This window comes from Trichechus manatus, unplaced genomic scaffold (genome assembly GCF_000243295.1).
Source record: "Trichechus manatus latirostris isolate Lorelei unplaced genomic scaffold, TriManLat1.0 scaffold00159, whole genome shotgun sequence".
In the NCBI taxonomy this organism is placed as follows: domain Eukaryota; kingdom Metazoa; phylum Chordata; class Mammalia; order Sirenia; family Trichechidae; genus Trichechus; species Trichechus manatus.
Window position 1 is genome coordinate 36,978 of NW_004444095.1, and position 17,708 is coordinate 54,685.

Sequence of the window (17,708 nt, forward strand, 5' to 3'; positions counted from 1 at the left end):
ACCATGCTTTCAGGGGACATCTAGGTCAATTGGCATAACAAAACTTATTAAGAAAATGTTCTACATCCTACTTTGGTGAGTAGCGTCTGGGCTCTTAAAAGCTTCCAAGTGGCCATGCATCAATTGGTCCGATCCACCTGGAGTAAACAAGAATGAAGAACACCAAAGACACAAGGAAAGTATTAGCCCAAGAGACAGAAAGTGCCACATAAACCAGGACTTCATCAGCCTGAGACCAGAAAAACCAGATGGTGCCTGGCTACCACCAATGACTGCCCTGACAGGGAACACAACAGAGAGTCCCTGATGGAGCAGGAGAAAGGTGGGGTGCAGAACTCAGATACTAGTAAGAAGACCAGACTTAATGGTCTGACTGAGACTGGAGGAACCCTGGAAAGCATGGCCCCTGGATTCTCTATCAGTCCAAAGCTAAAACAATTTCCGAGGCCAACTCTTCAGACAGGGATTGGACTGGACTGTGGGGCATAAAGTGATACTCATGAGGAGTGTGCCTCTTAGCTCAAGTAGTTACAAGAGACTAAATGGGCAGCTTCTGTCTAGAGGTGAGATGGGAAGGCCGAGAGGGTTAGGAGCTGGTTGAATGGACATGGGGAATCAGGGGTGGAAAGGAGGAGTGTGCTGTCACAGTATGGGGAGAGCGATTAGAGTCACATAACAACGTATGCATCAATTTTTGTATGGGAAAAAAAACATTGCTGTTGAGTCAATTGCGACTCTTAGCGACCCTATAGGACAGAGTAGAACTGCCCCACAGGGTTTACAAAGAGCAGCTAGTGCATTCAAACTGCTGACCTTTTGGTTAGCAGCTGAGCTCTTAAGCACTATGCTACCAGCACTCCATTTATGTTGAAGATGCTTATAATTAAAAGTATACTTAATCTTTGTGGTTAGGCTCTGGCTTTTTATCTTATTTAGAAGTTTAAGTTTCTCTTAAAAGCGTTAAGTTAGCTTCTGTCATCAAAATATGCTAAGTAAAAACTACTCAATTCAAGCCTTTCATCCCTGAACTTAAGGGTGTCTATCATCGGACTCTCTCTAAGAGTTGCAGCCTCTGAGACCACATTGACATGCTCCGTTTCTCATCTGTCCAGATCTTCCTGTGGTTTCTGGCCAGTCTCAGCCTGATCCCTGCCCTGGTTTCTATTCATGGGGAGTTTAGCCCCTCATTTCCTCTCAGGGCTCTTCTCAGATAGCAATGGGTGCATAATTACAATCAGTCTACCACAAGTACTTTTGTTGCTTTTTTTGGAGACCACTCTCCCAAGCCTACCACAATATTTCATAGTGTAGAAGATGTCCCTTCCAGCTTACCATTCTCTACTCAGCTTCTGCTTCTAGTGGTACCTCACTCCAACTCTTTGGGTTTCACTTAGCCCTGATAGACAGACCTTTGCTGGCGGTGGAGGGGGAAGGTCCTTTAAAAATATTCCAAGTCCAATTCCCTTTTGTGTGGTCCCCTCTAGTCCATGGGACATTTGCCTTTTTGCCTCACCATCAATGGAAGTATAACTTTAAACACTGGAGCCCTCTTTTCCCATCTAAGGATAGATACCCTCATTCTCTTATCTTTACACTTTTCCAGATAAAATTTATTGCTCAAACTCCAGGGAACACATTTCAAGCTTCTCTGAGTAGTCAATAACAAACCCCTCTTCCTTGGCATGAGTTGTGGAGATGAAAATAGGAGAAATTCCAATGGGGAGAGAGAAATGCCCAGCACACCATCAACTCTCTCCTATGAAATTACCACTGATAATTTTTCTTGGAAGAAGTACAGCCAGAATGCTCCTTAGAAGCGAGGATGGCAAGACTTTGTGTCATGTACTTTGGACATGTTATCAGGAGGGACTAGTCCTGGAGAGGGGCACCATGCTAGGTAAAGGAGAGGGTCAATGAAAAAGAGGAAGACCTTCAATGAGATGGATTGACACAGTGGCTGCAATAATGGGCTCCAACATAGCAATGCTTGTGAGGATGGCGCAGGGCCAGGCAGCGTTTCATTCTGTTGTACATGGGGTTGCTATGGGTCAGAACCGACTCGATGGTGCCTAACAACAACAATTTTTCTCCCTTAGCACTCTCACGTCTTATACATCTTTGAGGTGGGAGAGCAGCTACTAAGGTCCGTAGATCGTTTTTTGCCCTCATTCCCCCAGCAAGTTCTATACAGGGGATTTGTTCTCAGATGCAAAATATTAAGGCAGGAAAATTCCCATCTAATATCTGGTTGCATAAATTTAGAAATTGAGTAGTTGGAGTTGGGAAAGATCTTAATATGGTTCAAGGACCTGGAGACCTTTGATTTGTAGGGAAGAGTCAAAGAGGATGTGAAATTTGTCTTCTGGAATTTGAAAAGCTGTCTAGTCAAAAGAGAGAGGTCAAGGACTGTGTCTTATTCATCTTTGCATGCTGGCACCTACCTCAGTCCCTGGCAGAGCTGCACTACAATATTTGTGAATTAAACTGATCTGAATTAAACGATTTCTATAAAGCTTCAGAGAGCAAAACTTGGATCAAAAAATAAAAGTCACAGGGAGGTAAATTCTAGTTAAGCAGAAGTCAAAGCTTCCCAAGAATTACAGCTTTACAAAATGGGCTTCTTAGAGAGACAGTAAGATACTGCACCTGTTTAAGCAGAAGGAGTCTGGCCATCTGTGAGCAATACTATAAAAAATAGTTCTTATATTAGATGGAAAGAAAGTGTAAATTATAAATAATTTTCCTCTCAGCCAGCTCTAAGATCCTGTAGTTTTTCTATATGCACTTTATAGAAGTACATATAGAATAACTACAGGATCTTAAAGTTATATTTTTTAATACAAATAGGCTTGCTTGTAGGTCACATGTGTTATATAAAATTAAAATTGTATTTGTAATTTTCCAAGGACAATTTCTAGCATTTTGATCACATGCACTTAATCATGGAAACCTACTCATTTTCTCATAATTATTAGGGAAGGAGGTCTCTGAAGCAGTGGCGGTATCTGTGTCTCGAAATGCTTTGAATGAAGTCTGCTTTGTGAATATTTGCCTCATGCCCGGTTGCTACTGGTGCATCAAAATGGTAAATGGGGTTTGTAAGTTTCTGCCAAACTAATATGACCATTTCATTTCCTCTTGTGCTGATTTGTTTTTTCACAACCACTTTCATTTTCTGAAGATTTACAGACTCAACATATTACCTCAAACGACCACTTGATAAAGTACTTTTTATTATTTATGCTTAGCAAGTAGTGCATCAAAATTTACGTAAGTTTGATATCAAACTTCAGCTAATGTTTGTTTTTATCCAAAAGTGGGTGCACTGAATAAGAAGTTCCAGGGAAAGGTAATAATTGATTGCAGTGTTTATGATATTATTATTAAGCTGCATAAGGATTAAAATATGCCTTCAGTATGCTCCAGCAAACTCTCCTCCTTTTCAGTAATGATCAAAAATATTACAAATTTATACATGTAAAATTCCAAATTCAAATCACACACAAAGTGATTACTGAGACTCTAGTATGCTTGCCTTTTCATTTCATATTCTGCAGCATCTTCAAGGTCCCCACCAAAGTCTACTTCCTCCATGAAACCATCCCAGATACACCCAGTTCTCAAAGATGAAGATCCTGCTCTAATATCTATTCTTTTGATAGTTTGCCCACAGTTAGCAGCTATTGAATCATAATTAAATAAAATAATTAATTAATAATACCTTGTACTCTAGCTAAACTATACAGTGTATTGCTTTTTTCTCTAATCATTTCATATAAATCATCAGTGCATGAGGGTGGGGAGGGGGTAGGTAAGATGGATGTAGCGCCTAAGAATTGAGATATAAGAAAAGCCTAGGTGTTCTACTTTGATATGAATCATTCCAGAATGTTTAAGAATTATTATCAAAACAGGAACACATTTTACTTATCTGACCAAGTATTCAAAGCAGCAAGAACCATTTGTTAGGCAATAATTTGATCTAGGGACACACTGAGGCAAGTGTCGTTCCTGAATTGTACAATCATGTGTGTTCTCTCTGCAGTTTTGCTTCTCCTGTCTCCCAGCAGCAGCTCTCATTACAGAGCAAGTATCTTGGAGATTGGATGGAGTGAAACATTTTCCTTCATTACAGTATTCCGTGTAATCACTCTCCGTGGGTAATTCCTGTCCCCAAGATTCTGCATCTCAGTGTTCTCAGTCGTCACTCACATATTCACTATATTCTCACCCATACTGATTGTGACTTATTGATTATCAGTATTTGTTGGACGTGTCCCTCTTATTCTTCCTAATTTCTAGTCGTCTTTTGTTTTCTTTAGTGCTCTCTACCCATCTCTGTTTTCACAGAGTTTCTTTTGAGCTCATAGCTTATTGGATTTCTTTTCTCATGAGTCATTCCAGTTTTTTCCCTATAGGCGTCACAGAGTTCTTACACAAAGTTCAGTCATTATTACAATTCTTAAAACTTGTCAACATTTAAATCAGTAAATAAATATCCAAGTACCTATATAAATTGTTTGATTTAGTTAATATCCAGAATTACATTCAATTCATATGAATAATAACCAATGGGTCCCTGGGTGGCGCTAATGGTTTGCTCTTGGCTACTAACCGAAAGGTTGGAGGTTCAGATCCACTCAGTGGTGCTGCAGAAGAAAGGCCTGGCTTTGATGAGCAGGGTCTGAGGTCTTAAAATCTTGTGAGCGGCCATCTAAGATACTCCACTTGTCTCACCTCATCTGGAGCAAGGGAGAAAGAAGAAAACCAAAGACACAAGGAAAAGATTAGTCCAAAGGACTAATGAACCTCATCTACCACAGCCTCCACCAGAGCGAGTCTAGCATAGCTAGATGGTGCCCGGTTACCACCACCAACTGCTGTGACAAGGATCACAATAGAGGGTCCTGGACAGAGGTGGAGAAAAATGTAGAACAAAAGCCTAACTCACACACACACACACACACACACACAGAACAGACTTACTGGTGTGACAGACTGGAGAAACCCCCAGAGTATGGCCCCTGGATACCCTTATAGCTGAGTAATGAAGTCACTCCTGAGGTTCACCCTTCAGCTAAAGATTAGACAGGCCCATAAAACAAAGTAGGATGAAATAGCCCAGGGTCAAGGACTAGAAGGCAGGAGAGGACAGGAAAGCTGGTAATGGGGATCCCAAGGCCGAAAAGGGGAGAGTGTTAACATGTCGTGGGGTTGGCAACCAATTTCACAAAACAATATGTGTATTAATTGTTTAATGAGAAACTGGCTTGCTCTGTAAACCTTCATCTGAAGTACGATTAAAAAAAAAAAGTTAAAAAAAGAGAAGAAGAAGAAAGGCCTGGTGATCTGCTTCCATAAGATTACAGCCAAGAAACCCCTGTGGAGCACACAGTTCTACTCTGAACCACACAGGGTCATCATAAGTTGGAGTCAACTCAACAGCAATGGGTTTTTTTGGGGTATCAATTCTGGGTTAGTGGACACATAGGGAATTGGTAATTTAACAATTTTTTTTTCTGTGATCACTTGGTGAGCATTAATGGAGTGTGCCCATGAAAATCAGCTACATATTGAGGGAAAAGTCCAGAATGTTTTATATAGGTCTACTATGATGATTTATTTGAAATAGTAATATTTTCTGTGTATTTTTCTCTACCCTCATGTCAAATATTTGGTCAGGCTTTGTAATTTTGCCTCATGGATTTTTACAGGACACATCTAGATAGGATGGCTAAAGTCATTGACTCTCTCTGGTTTTTGTGAATTCTTGGCCCATTAAGGGATAATTTTGCCTGCCACACAACATACATGTAGAAAGAGTGAGACAGTTTTTGAAGAGTAAAATCAAAACCAAACCCATTGCTATCCAGTTAATTTCGACTTATGGCGACCCTCTTAGAACCGCTCTATAGGGTTTTCTTAGCTGCAATCTTTACAGAAGCAGATTGCCAGGCCTTTCTTCCATGGTACCGTTGGGTGTATTGGAACCACTGTTTGTACCAGCCAGGGACCTTTGAAGAGTAAAGGGACAGTAATAACCAAAAAAGGGGTGGGGGAGGGCTACAGATGCTGATACTAATTAAATTTAATTAATCACCTCATGGGATTAATTCTCTTGGTTTGGGAGCTTAGGGCCATTGTCTTGTGGGACAACTTAGTCAATCTGGCATAATATAATTCTTAAAATTTATGTTCTACCTCCCAGTATGGTGAGTAGTGTCTGAGATCTTAAAAGCTTACGAGCAGCCATCTATTGGTCTTTATTCATCTGGAACATAAGAGAAAGAAGGAAACCAAAGAATCAGAGAAGGAACTGAAATACAGGACTAATTGTCTACATGAACCACTGCCTCCTCCACTTTGTGACCAGAAGAACTAGATGGTGCCCAGCTATTACTACTGAACGTTCTGATCAGGAACATAATAGATGAATCTTGATAAAAAGGGAGAAAAATGTAGAATTGAACTTCAAATTCTTAAAGAATCCAGGCTTACTGGACCTATTGAGGCTGGAGGAATCCCTGAGACTATGGCCCTGAGTTGCTCTTCAAACCTTGAATTGAAACTATTCCCTGAAGGCACCTTTAAACTAAACAACAGTTTAGCCCAAAGAGTAAAAATCGTCACCCTTGAGTATTGCACTTCTTTATAAAAAAAAAAAAACTATGTAAGACCAAAGGGTCAACAGCTATTTTAAAGCATAGATGAGAAGGTTGAGGGGCAGGGAGGTTAAGTAAATGGAAGGGAAACAACTAGAACAGCAATAACGAGGATGTTGACACAATGTGAAGAATGTAACATTGTGTCAGTGTCAATGATCATTATGTCTAGAAACTGTGAGACGGGAGCAGGTTTTGCTGTGCATATTTTCACCAAAAATAAAATTAAATAATATTTTTTAAAAAAGTAAAGGGAAAGAGAAATCAAGATGTTGAAATTTAGGGTTGAGGTTGGGAAGGAGCCAGAAGTTGAGGGTCTTGGAGAGAATAAGGACCCACACGTAACTCAGGGGCAGCCCTCCAGGCAGATGACAGTCATCAAAGGGATGGCTTGTGATGGGCTCAGGGAGTCTGCATCTCTCGCACAGGGGCTCCCAGGCTCACCAAGTGAGTCACAAACATGACTGGGAAGCAGCAAGACTGACAGACCTGAAGAGAGTGTGTGGATTAGGCAAGAGAGCAACTTAGTGGTAGCCAGGGAAAACAGAAACTGACTGGCAGAGGGGCCTGCCAGGTGCTTTGATGTTAAGTATCTCTGGGGTACAAGGTAGCCTTAATAAAAGCTAAAATTGCATTTCCCACCAGCTTGGTGGGATGGAGCTAGGATTTAGATTCAAGTTTAATTTTGTTTAAATAAACAAAAAAATAATATTTCTTGCACATCTGAGCTTGTGGAATAAGATTCCTACCCAATACACATGGAGATTTATCTGAAATTGTTCAGACTCCTCATGTTGCATGTATCTTCATTACGGACTGATTGTAATCCTGATTTTCTACAAGTAGCTTCCAAGACAGCTGTGTTCAGCAGCATCAAGCTGGCAAAAGGAGAAAAGTATAGAAGACACCAAGCATAAGGTATGTATGCATTGGCTTGGAAGTGGCATATACCACTTCTGCTCACATCTCATTGGCTTGAACGCCGTTGCATGGCCACACCCAACTGCAAGGTAAGAAGTCATACTTAGTCATGCATTCTAGCTGGGTGCGCAGAAAGAAGACGACACCAATATGTGAACAGATGGAAAGTTTCTTTCAGGGTTAACCCTTCTGATCACTAAATATTCATTTTGCCGTTCTTCCCACATGTGGAACAAATTCACTCCCTCCTCAAGTAAGACAATGCAAAGCCCAACCCAGCCATTGCATCCAGCTTAAAATCCAGGATCTTTGGGTGATCTTCTCCATAAGATCCAGATGCTTCTTTTCATGGTCTGAAGATATACATTGGACATGCAATGATGAATCAAGGACAGAATAAATGCCATAAAAACTTTCATTTAGAACAGATAAGAATGGAAAACAGCCAGCAATCACTTATCTATAGCAATTATGAAATTCTGCTGGGGTAGAGAACATTTTGTGACTGGACTATGGTTCTCTAGGAAAAACTCCCTTGTGCAGGTCTACTGATTGAATTTCCATATCAAATTCTTACAAAACACACTTACATCAAGCTTCATTTATAATTTTCAGTTTTTGTCTCTAAAAGAGGAATGAGAAATTGCAGATATTTGGAGAGCCATTGGAGTGCAGAATCCCCCCATATTTTTATGACTTTTTCAAACTTTTACACTTGTCTTGCTCTCACCTAATTTAACAGTTATTTATATTTTATCAACTCCCCTTGGGCCTTTCTAAAATATTAAATTTAATTTTAATAGAAACAACACTCTTTATATTCATGTTTCTTTATATATAATATGTAAACTATGGGACTATAATAATAAGAAAAATGGGCTTAAATAGATTTGCTTATTAACACAGTAGATTCTTGGTAAACATATAACTCAAATGATGGGAAGAGAGAAATTCAGGGCATTCTAGAAATACCTTCTAGATAGGCGTGTTCAATCTACTCTGGGAGTCAGTCCAAGTCCTTAACAGAGGGAACGCAGAGCTTCAGTTAATCAGGAGAGTAGCTCTACTGCATCTCTCGTGCTGTGAGATGAACTCCTGGTGACATTAAACATTGGAAACATTTTTTTATTCTTCTTGCCTAATTCCATACTAGGCAATTGGCATTCTGATATCTTGGCATCCAGCATAGCATGTCTACTGGGTGAAAATGGGTGTGTCAGACTGGCTTCAGTATGTGATCTCCTTGACAGTTTGAGTTCTCATTATAAATTAGCTTTATGATTTTGTGTGTTGGCTCTGTGAGTTTTTGTCAACATCTGAGTACAGCTGGCTCTTAGGCACTGTGGTGAGTTAAAATATAAATGTAAATTCTTTGACTCTTCTCATAAAGAGGTGGAGCCTATGTGCCCTCGAGTTGAAACTGGGCAGGCTTTTGTCACTGCTTTGACAAATAGAATACAGTGGAAGTGACTCTGGTGATTTAGAAAAGACTTCTGCCAATTTCTCCTAGGACACTCGTCTTAGAAGCCCTGACTAACCAAGTAAGAATTCTGGCCACCAGACTGGAGAGACCACGTGAAGAGGGCCTGAGAGACTATGTGAAGAGAGAGAAATGCCCTTTGCTACTCCAGACCCTGCTTCCTTACCCTCTTCTTGCTTTAGCCCCCAACTGACTGTAGCCCCATGAGAGACCCTGAGAAAGAAACACTCAACTGAGCTGTTTCCCAATTCTGGTGCACAGAAACTGTGAGAGATAATAAAATGACTATTGTTCGTTTAAGCCACTAAGCTTTGGGGTGATTGGCTAGGCAGAAATAGGTAACCAGAAGAAACACTGAAGAGGTTGGATTTGGAGGCATAGGATGAAGAGGGCCAGGCATTGGGCAATGATGAAACTGCCAAATCATTTCCATTGTGTGAGACCTCCTGGTGGCCAGCCAGCCATTTAGCTTCAACCATTTGGCTGTGTCGTGTCTTTTCCTTTCTAAAGGAGCCCTGGTGGCACAGTGGTTAAGTGTTCTGCTGCTAATCAAAAGTTTGGCAGTTTGAATTCACCAGCCGCTCCTTGGAAACTCTATGGGCCAGTTCTACTCTGTCCTATAGGGTCGCTATGGGTCGGGATTGACTTGATGGCAATGGGCTGGTTTGTGTGTGTGTGTGTGTGTGTGTGTCCTTTCTAAACTTGACTTCAGCTAGAAATTCCATATGGATGGTGAAATTGATGGTGGGCACCTACAGAAGCCATGTCATTAATGCTAACTGATCAATGAAGGGTCTCAAGAAAGCAACACCATGCAGTTTGAAAACCAGTGCCCCCAGAGTCTTGGACTTTACCAAAACCACTGAGGGGAATATCACTAGAAGTCACATGTTGGAATATTAATAACTAAAATTTATGGAGCACTTGTGTGCCAAACATTGTTCCAAGTATTAACACGTGTGATTCTTACCATACCTCTATGAGGTAGGTGCCATTATTATCCCCATTTTGCAGATGAGGAAACTGAGGCACAGAGAGGTGAGGTTACCTTACTTTCCCAAGATCAACTTTGAGTAAGAGGCTAAGCGAGGAATGGAGTGCAAGCTGTCTGGGTCCAAAGCCAATTCTGTTATCTATTACTCTACTGCTCCTGAATAGTGCCAGTAAAACATGTTGCCTGGGGTAGTAGAACATCAAAGTTCTGTAACCTTGTGACCTTGACTGAATTGCCCTAGCCTTTCTAGTTTTTTTTTTTTTTTTCCCGCCATTGGGGAAGGAATGGCTCAATTCCCAGCTCTAAAGTGAAAGTATTGATGGTTGTTTCTACGCGAGTAGCATCGTAAAGGGTAAAGAACACAAGTTTTGGAGTCAAGGTTTGAATAAGACCTCAGTCTTCTTATGATTGTGTGATCTTCGACAGGCTACACAACTCTTCTGAAATATACTTTTTTTTTTTTTAGTTTAAAAGATGGAGATAATACTCACCTTTCAGAGTTGCTTTCAGGATTAAATTCGGTAAAGCTAATAAGAGACTTACTTTTGGTACCAGGCATATTGTAGGTACTCAGTCACTGGTAGCTATTATTGCTTAGTCATCTAATTTCGGATGGTAGTAAATGCCCAACTTTCTCCAGCTGATAAAGTAAACCACAAGATGGAGTGATAAATCGAACGAAAGTTCTACTGGAACAGGATTCAGTCGAATTGCGATCTGCCCAATGGATCTTTCACTAGTCTACAGTGGACATGCACATATTCAGCTTTCAAGAAGTCAATTCTAGATCCTTTTCAAAATAACAGAGAGAGAGAAATAACAATTTCAATGTGTAGACAGCTTCAGCTATCTTAAGCCTTGGCATTAGAATAAAATGGGGCAGGTGAATCTTCTGTTCTTGTAGCCTCTGTTCCCAGTAACTCTGACAGTTGGGAGTATCTTGTCTCACTGAATGTGGTTCTATTATTTTTTTTTAATACTTTTTTTTTTTTTTTACCAAACATGAGCCTGTAGCATAAGAAAACTGTTTTATCTGGTGCTCAGCTAAAGAAACAGTAATCTATTCCAACACCGGAGGACAAAATAGTGTTGGATTCACTATACTGCCAAATAATACCAGAACGGTCTTCAATGGGGTGTCTTCCCTAAGAATTTTTTAAGGACAATATTTACTATGGTTTATTTTTATTGTATGTATTTATGTTGTGATGCCACCATATTCCCAACATGATTTACTTATTTATTTATTTTTAAGGGTTAGGACTTCAACATATTTTTAAATAATTTATTTTATTTTGTTATTGTTGTTGAGAATATACGCAGCAGAACATATGCCAATTTAACAGTTTCCACATGAACAATTAGGTGACATTGATTATATTGTTCGAGTTGTGTGATCATTCTCATCCTCCTTTTCTGAGTTTTTCCTCCCTCATTAACATAAACTCACTGCCCCCTAACCTTCCTATCTAATCTTTGGATCAATGTGATTTATTTATTGGTTTTTGCTCACTGAAGTCCTTTCCTTTCTTGAAAGAACAAAGAAACTTCAGTCACAAAACACTTGGGGCATGGCTAGAAAACCACCCTGGCATTCAAACGTCTGCGTGATAAAATACATTAATAAGTGAATTTGCTCCAAAATTGTCATTTTGTCATTCTATCTCACTTCTAAACATTTTAAAAGAAACTATCTTTTCACAGTGCTGCAAATTCTTCAACTAATGGTATAAGTTTTAGATGGGAACAAATTGTCCCAGCTTTTCATTCAGACAGTGTAATATTGACTATATCCCTGACTCTACTAATGTTTATTATTGTAAGCAACCTTATCTAAAAGGGAAGAGCAGGATTTCATGTTTTCATCATTTATTTTGTTGATGCCTGAGGTTTGGAACCATTCCAAAGCACTCTTTGTCAGCTCTCTTTGAAGTATCAAAAATATTTACCAATGCTGCATTTTTCTTTCTGTGAGGTATACAAAATACACAGATTCACTTATATGTTTAATATTGATGTACTGGGTGTTTAATCTTGTTACAGTGTCAGGCAACCCATGGACCAGGTTAATAAGAGCCTAATATATTGATATATCTTGAGATATATCATATATCAGTGAAATAACTCGAGAGATCAATATTCAATCTATAGCTTAGTTTTCTGAGTTATAGCATTATATAATGAAAGTTCTTTGATTTTAAACAACAGAAATAATCCCATTTTGCTGAAGTTAAATAGAGTTTATGTGGAAAGCTCTCAGGGGCCGACAGGGGAACTAGGTTTTGAAATGGGTCAGAAAGAACCAAGGCTGTCTTTCAAGCTGGAAAGCAGGAACCACTAGTTTAGTCAGAGAATGTACCCTCACACACACACTCCTCTCCTGTACCCCCACCCTGGGATGGAATGAAATTCCAACCATTGTCTGTCTTTATTCTTCTACCCAAGATTTACACTGGCCTAGATTGGATCATGTGCCTACCCCTTGGGGTGGGGAAGGACAGAGTCCCTGCTCACAGTCCACCAGACTGCATTCAAAGAAGAAGTCATTCCTCAAAACAATTTGAGTGCTATTAAGGAGAGGAAGCTGATCCTGGCTGGTCAAACACAACACATTACTGCTCCGACAATAATTTTCTTTTTTAATGAATTTACATAACTTTTTGTCATTGATTTAATTTCTCCCCAAGTCATAACATGCTGAATGTTTCCTTCCATTCTCCATTGTTTTTGTTGTGATTGGCTGCTGTCGAGTAGGCCCTGACTGATGGCAACCCCCAGTGTGTCAGAGGAGAACTGTGCTCCGTAGGGCTTTCAAAGGCTGATTTTTCAGAAGTAGATCACCAGGCCTTTCTTCCAAGGTGCCTCTGGGTAGACTCAAACTTTCAACCTTTTGGTTAGCAGCTGAGCGCATTAACTGTTTGCACCACCCAGGGACTCTGATCTCCATTAAAACAAAAACCAAACCCGTTGCTGTTGAGTTGATTCCAACTTATAGTCACCCTATTGAACAGAGTAGAACGGCCTCATAGGGTTTCCAAGGCTGTAATCTTTACGGAGCAGACTGCCACATCTTTCTTCCGAGGAGCTGCTGGGTTCAAACCACTAGACTTTTTGGTTAGCAGCCAAGTGCTTAACCACTGCACCACCAGGGCTCCTTGTTCTCCATTAGTTTAAATCTTACTTGATGTAAATCCCCATGCTTGGAAAAAAAATAAAATAAAATAAAAGTACACCTGGAAGGAGTGGAGTGTCTTGCTCAGGCATCTGAGGTTGGATGGGGAGCCAAGGGGTTACCGCAGGGTCTCTTCCAGTGGAGGAAAACCACCCCACATTGCCATGTCTTCTTGGACTTGGAGAAGGACATCTGGGGGACCTCTACGAGCCAGGGAGATTGCAACGCTAGAGCCTGCTGACCCTATCTAAAGGAAGCAAAGATTGTCCACCCCAACTGCTTTTGCCTGTTGCCTACCTCCCAAGTTCTGCAAAGACTTGGAATGAGATTTTCACTGGGATGCCTGGCAGCTGCCACCATTCGAAAAGGGAGGGGATTGCATCGATGAGGAATGGGAACGATTCTACACTTTGCAGCTCAACCAAACCTCTCCCACATTCTGAGGAGGTGAGGACACCTGAGGCAGGTGCTCCAAACAGTGGGTAGAGGCAGGTGGAATTTTGTGTGTAAAGCTCTGAGGTTTTTTAGCTTTCCTCTCATGATTTTCCAATAAAAAAGTTGGGTTTGACCTCATTCTCAGATTAATTTAAAAGGTAAATCATATTTATCTTTTAGGAAGGATTATCTGAGTAACCTTCCTGCTCTCCCCCACCCCATTAATGACAATAAAACAATATATCTTCCTGATGTGTTAGTGAGGAAAAAAAGCAGAGAAGAAAGATGGTTTTTCACCCCTACGGTACTCTTTGAGGTTATCAATCTTGAAAAAAAAAAGTTAGGAAGTACTCTGGAGGAGTTGCAAAAAGAAATTATCTTGGTTTGACAGTTAAAATAGTTTCCTGGAGAAAGGATTATTTGGAATGGCCTTGAAAAGTGGGCAGGATTTTAACCATCAGAGGGAAGTTTGGGAAGAGGGAGACAGCATAAGACTCAAAAAGCAGGAAAGTGTCTTCTTTAGAAAAATGTTGTTACCTGTTGTTTTGTGCCGTCGTGTTGATTCCAAATTATGGCGACCCCATGTGTTACAGAGTAGAACTGCTCCATAGGGTTTTCTTGGCTGTAATCTTGATGGGAGCAGATCACCAGGCCTTTTCTTCTACAGTGTAGCTGGGTGAGTTTGAACTGCCAACCTTTCAGTTGCCAGCCAAACATAAATTGTTTGTGCAACCCAAGGACCTAGAAAAATGTTAGACCTTTTAAAAGACTAAAATGAACTCAACTGCAACAAATATCATGTGGTCTTAAATGTTTGTTGATTTGTGTTTTGACTTGTTTTTCATAAGTGGGTTTAGCTATCCCAAAGATAAGGCAGAAATATTTTTGATGATCTAAATTGGTGACTCATACATTTCCATGACAAAAGAAGAGACATCAATGGCTTGCTATTCCTAAAGTCCCTAAAAAAATTTTTTAAAGACCTACTTAAAGTCCTCTGATTTATATTTCAAAGCATTAAATGAATATATCTGGAATAATGGGGGGGGGGACAAGAGACAACTTTCACTAAACCTTTTGTACATCTGCATTTTGAAGGCAAGAGGTATTTAACAATGAAAGGCCTCCCATAGGATTTTGCCTCCTCAGATTTCAACAAATGGTCTAACCTTGGGTATATTGATATGTCTGGTCTAGTCACGCTAAGGACGTGTTTGTTAAATAAATAAATGTCCTCCATCAAAAGGAAGCTGATGGTGGTGAGAATACCATCAACACAGCATGGTCAAAATTATTCAACCTAAATGGCCTAGTGCTAAGGTTTGTCTTTCACAGATTTGCCAGTTCACTGTTAACGAGGTGCTTCTACTTTGCTCCAGGCTACAATAAAATAGTTGTCAAAAAATTGGTGGTTCACTGCAGAGGGAAGAATAAGGAAAATAGAAGAGAAACTTTATTTCTAGCCAAACCATAGTCAAAATGCAGTAACTGAGCATTATTGTTTAGCTGTAAAGCATAGATATGTCGAATGCTTCAGGATGAACTATCTGCTCATCCATCAGATCTTAAGCTTCTTGATGGCACAGTATTTTGCACATTACTGATACTCAATACATGTTATTTGGATTGAATTGAACTCTAGCTTACGCAATCTGTACCATTTTGATGGAGGAAATACCTGGTATGTGGGTTAGTTTTATGGCTAGCTTGGTTAGCCTGTAAACCAAAAAAAATCCAACCCATTGCCATCAGGTTGATTCTCACCTCAAGTGTTACAGAGCAGAACTGCTCCATAGGATTTTCTTGGCTGTGATCTTTATGCAAGCAGATTGCCAGGCCTTTCTTCCACAGTGCTGCAGAGTGGGTTCAAACCACCAATCTTCATTTTAGTAGTCGAGCACAAACAAACCTTTGCACCACACAGGGACCTTCTGGCTAGGCTATAACCAAAAAAAAAAACAAAACTGTTTCCGTCAAGTTGATTCTGACTCCTAGTGACCCTATAGAACAGAGTAGAACTGCGCCATAGGGTTTCCAAGGACCAGCTGGTGGATTTAAACTGCCAGTTTTTTGGTGAGCAGCCATAGCTAGGCTATACTACTCAGTTATTTAATCAAACACTAATCTAGGTGTTGCTTCAAAGGTATTTTGTAGGTGTGGTTAACATACACAATCAGCTGACTTTAAGTAAAGAAGATTATGTTCGTTCAATAATATATATGGCCTCATCCAATCAGTTGGAAAGTCTTAAGAGCAAAAACTCAGGCTTCCCCGAGAAGAAATTCTACCTCAAGACTACAGCATCAACTCCTGCTTGAGTTTCCAGTCTTCTGCCTGCCATACCAATTTCAGACATGCTGGCCCATACAATTGTGTGAGTCAATTCCTTAAAATACGTCTGTGTGTGTATGTATATATATATATATATACATATATATATAAATATATATATATATACACACATAAATATATATATTATATATACCAGTCACCATTGAGTTGATTCTGAATCATGGTGACCCCATGTTTCAGAGTAGAACAGCTCCATAGGGTTTTCAATAGCTGATTTTCTGGAATTAGATCACCAGGCCTTTTTTCCTTAGGTGCCTCTGGGTGGACTTGAACTGCCAACCTTCGGTTAGCAGCTGAGCACATTAATCATTTGCACCACCCAGGGTATGGAGCCCTGGTGGTGCAATGGTTAAGAGCTCTGCTGCTAACCAAAGGGTAGGCAGTTTGAATCCACCAGCCGCTCCTTGGAAACCCTATGGCGCAGTTCTACTCTGTCCTATAGGGTCGCTATGAGTCGGAATAGACTCGACAGCAACGGGTTTAGTTTGGAGAATCTTGACTGATACGATATACCTGGTATAAATCGCTATTTTAATATATAAAGTAGCTTTACGATTTGTTAAAATTTGTTCATATCTTTGGTCCTATTAATGGAAGTTTTCTAGTCAAAAGTCTTCATATGAACTGTCAGCAAATGAGTTTATAGGATTGCCTTACCTGCATCCATGGATCATGCACTTAACTTCTACCCAGACCTCCCTGTCACCAAAAGAAAAAAAAAAAAGATTATAAGAGTATCCTCCTGTACAACCAGGCTCAAATTTCCTAGTACCGTCTAATTTGTTTCTTTACCTTTCTCTGACATCAACATCTTGATGATATTAAAGACTAAGGGTTTCCATAATTTTACTTGTTATCAGCATACATTGAAACCTCAGCAGAAAAACAAATACACAGTTGAATCAGAGCAGGAAGCCTTATGCATAACTCAGAGGAACTTAAGCAAAGAGAATGTAATTTCACGCTGAGATCAAGATGATTATTGATCAGCAAATCCTTACCTACACACCAAAAAAAAAAAAGAAGGCTTGAGAACAAAGACTACCCAGTCCACCCAACTGTAACTTCTTGGCATTTTGTTGGAGTGTGGATTAAATGGTGACCAAGAGGAAGGCATCACCTATGTGTTTTTATACACGCCCATGTCTGTATCCCTGGAGGTTGATTTTTCTTCAAATTGTTACTTGGCATAACTTAAGATATTTTAGGCTGAAAATTCATGTCTATCGTTTTCTGCTTCCTCCTTATAAGAAAGTCAATCTATTGCTTTTACTATTCATTGAAGCTTACTAATATTAAGTAACATTTAAAAAGTAGCCCTTAACTTATGAAAATACAATTGAAAGCTGGTATACAATGGATTGTGCTTCAATTTATACTTTACTAGAACACTTTGTTAAGCTTGTCCATAAATTTTTCTGGTGCATTCTATCTAGAATAAAATTCTCCCTAACTTTGTTTCTTACTAGATCAGTCAGGGTCTACTTAGAAGACAGAATCAGCACCAGTAATTTGAACACAGAAGATTAATATAAAGAATTAATAACTAATAAAAAGGGGTTAAGTACTGAAGAAAGGATCCCTAGTGGCACAACTGTTAAGCGCTTGGCTGCTAACTGAAAGGTTGGCAGTTTGAACCCACTCAGAAGCTCTGCAGGAGAAAGAAGTAACTGTCTGCACCCATAAAGATTT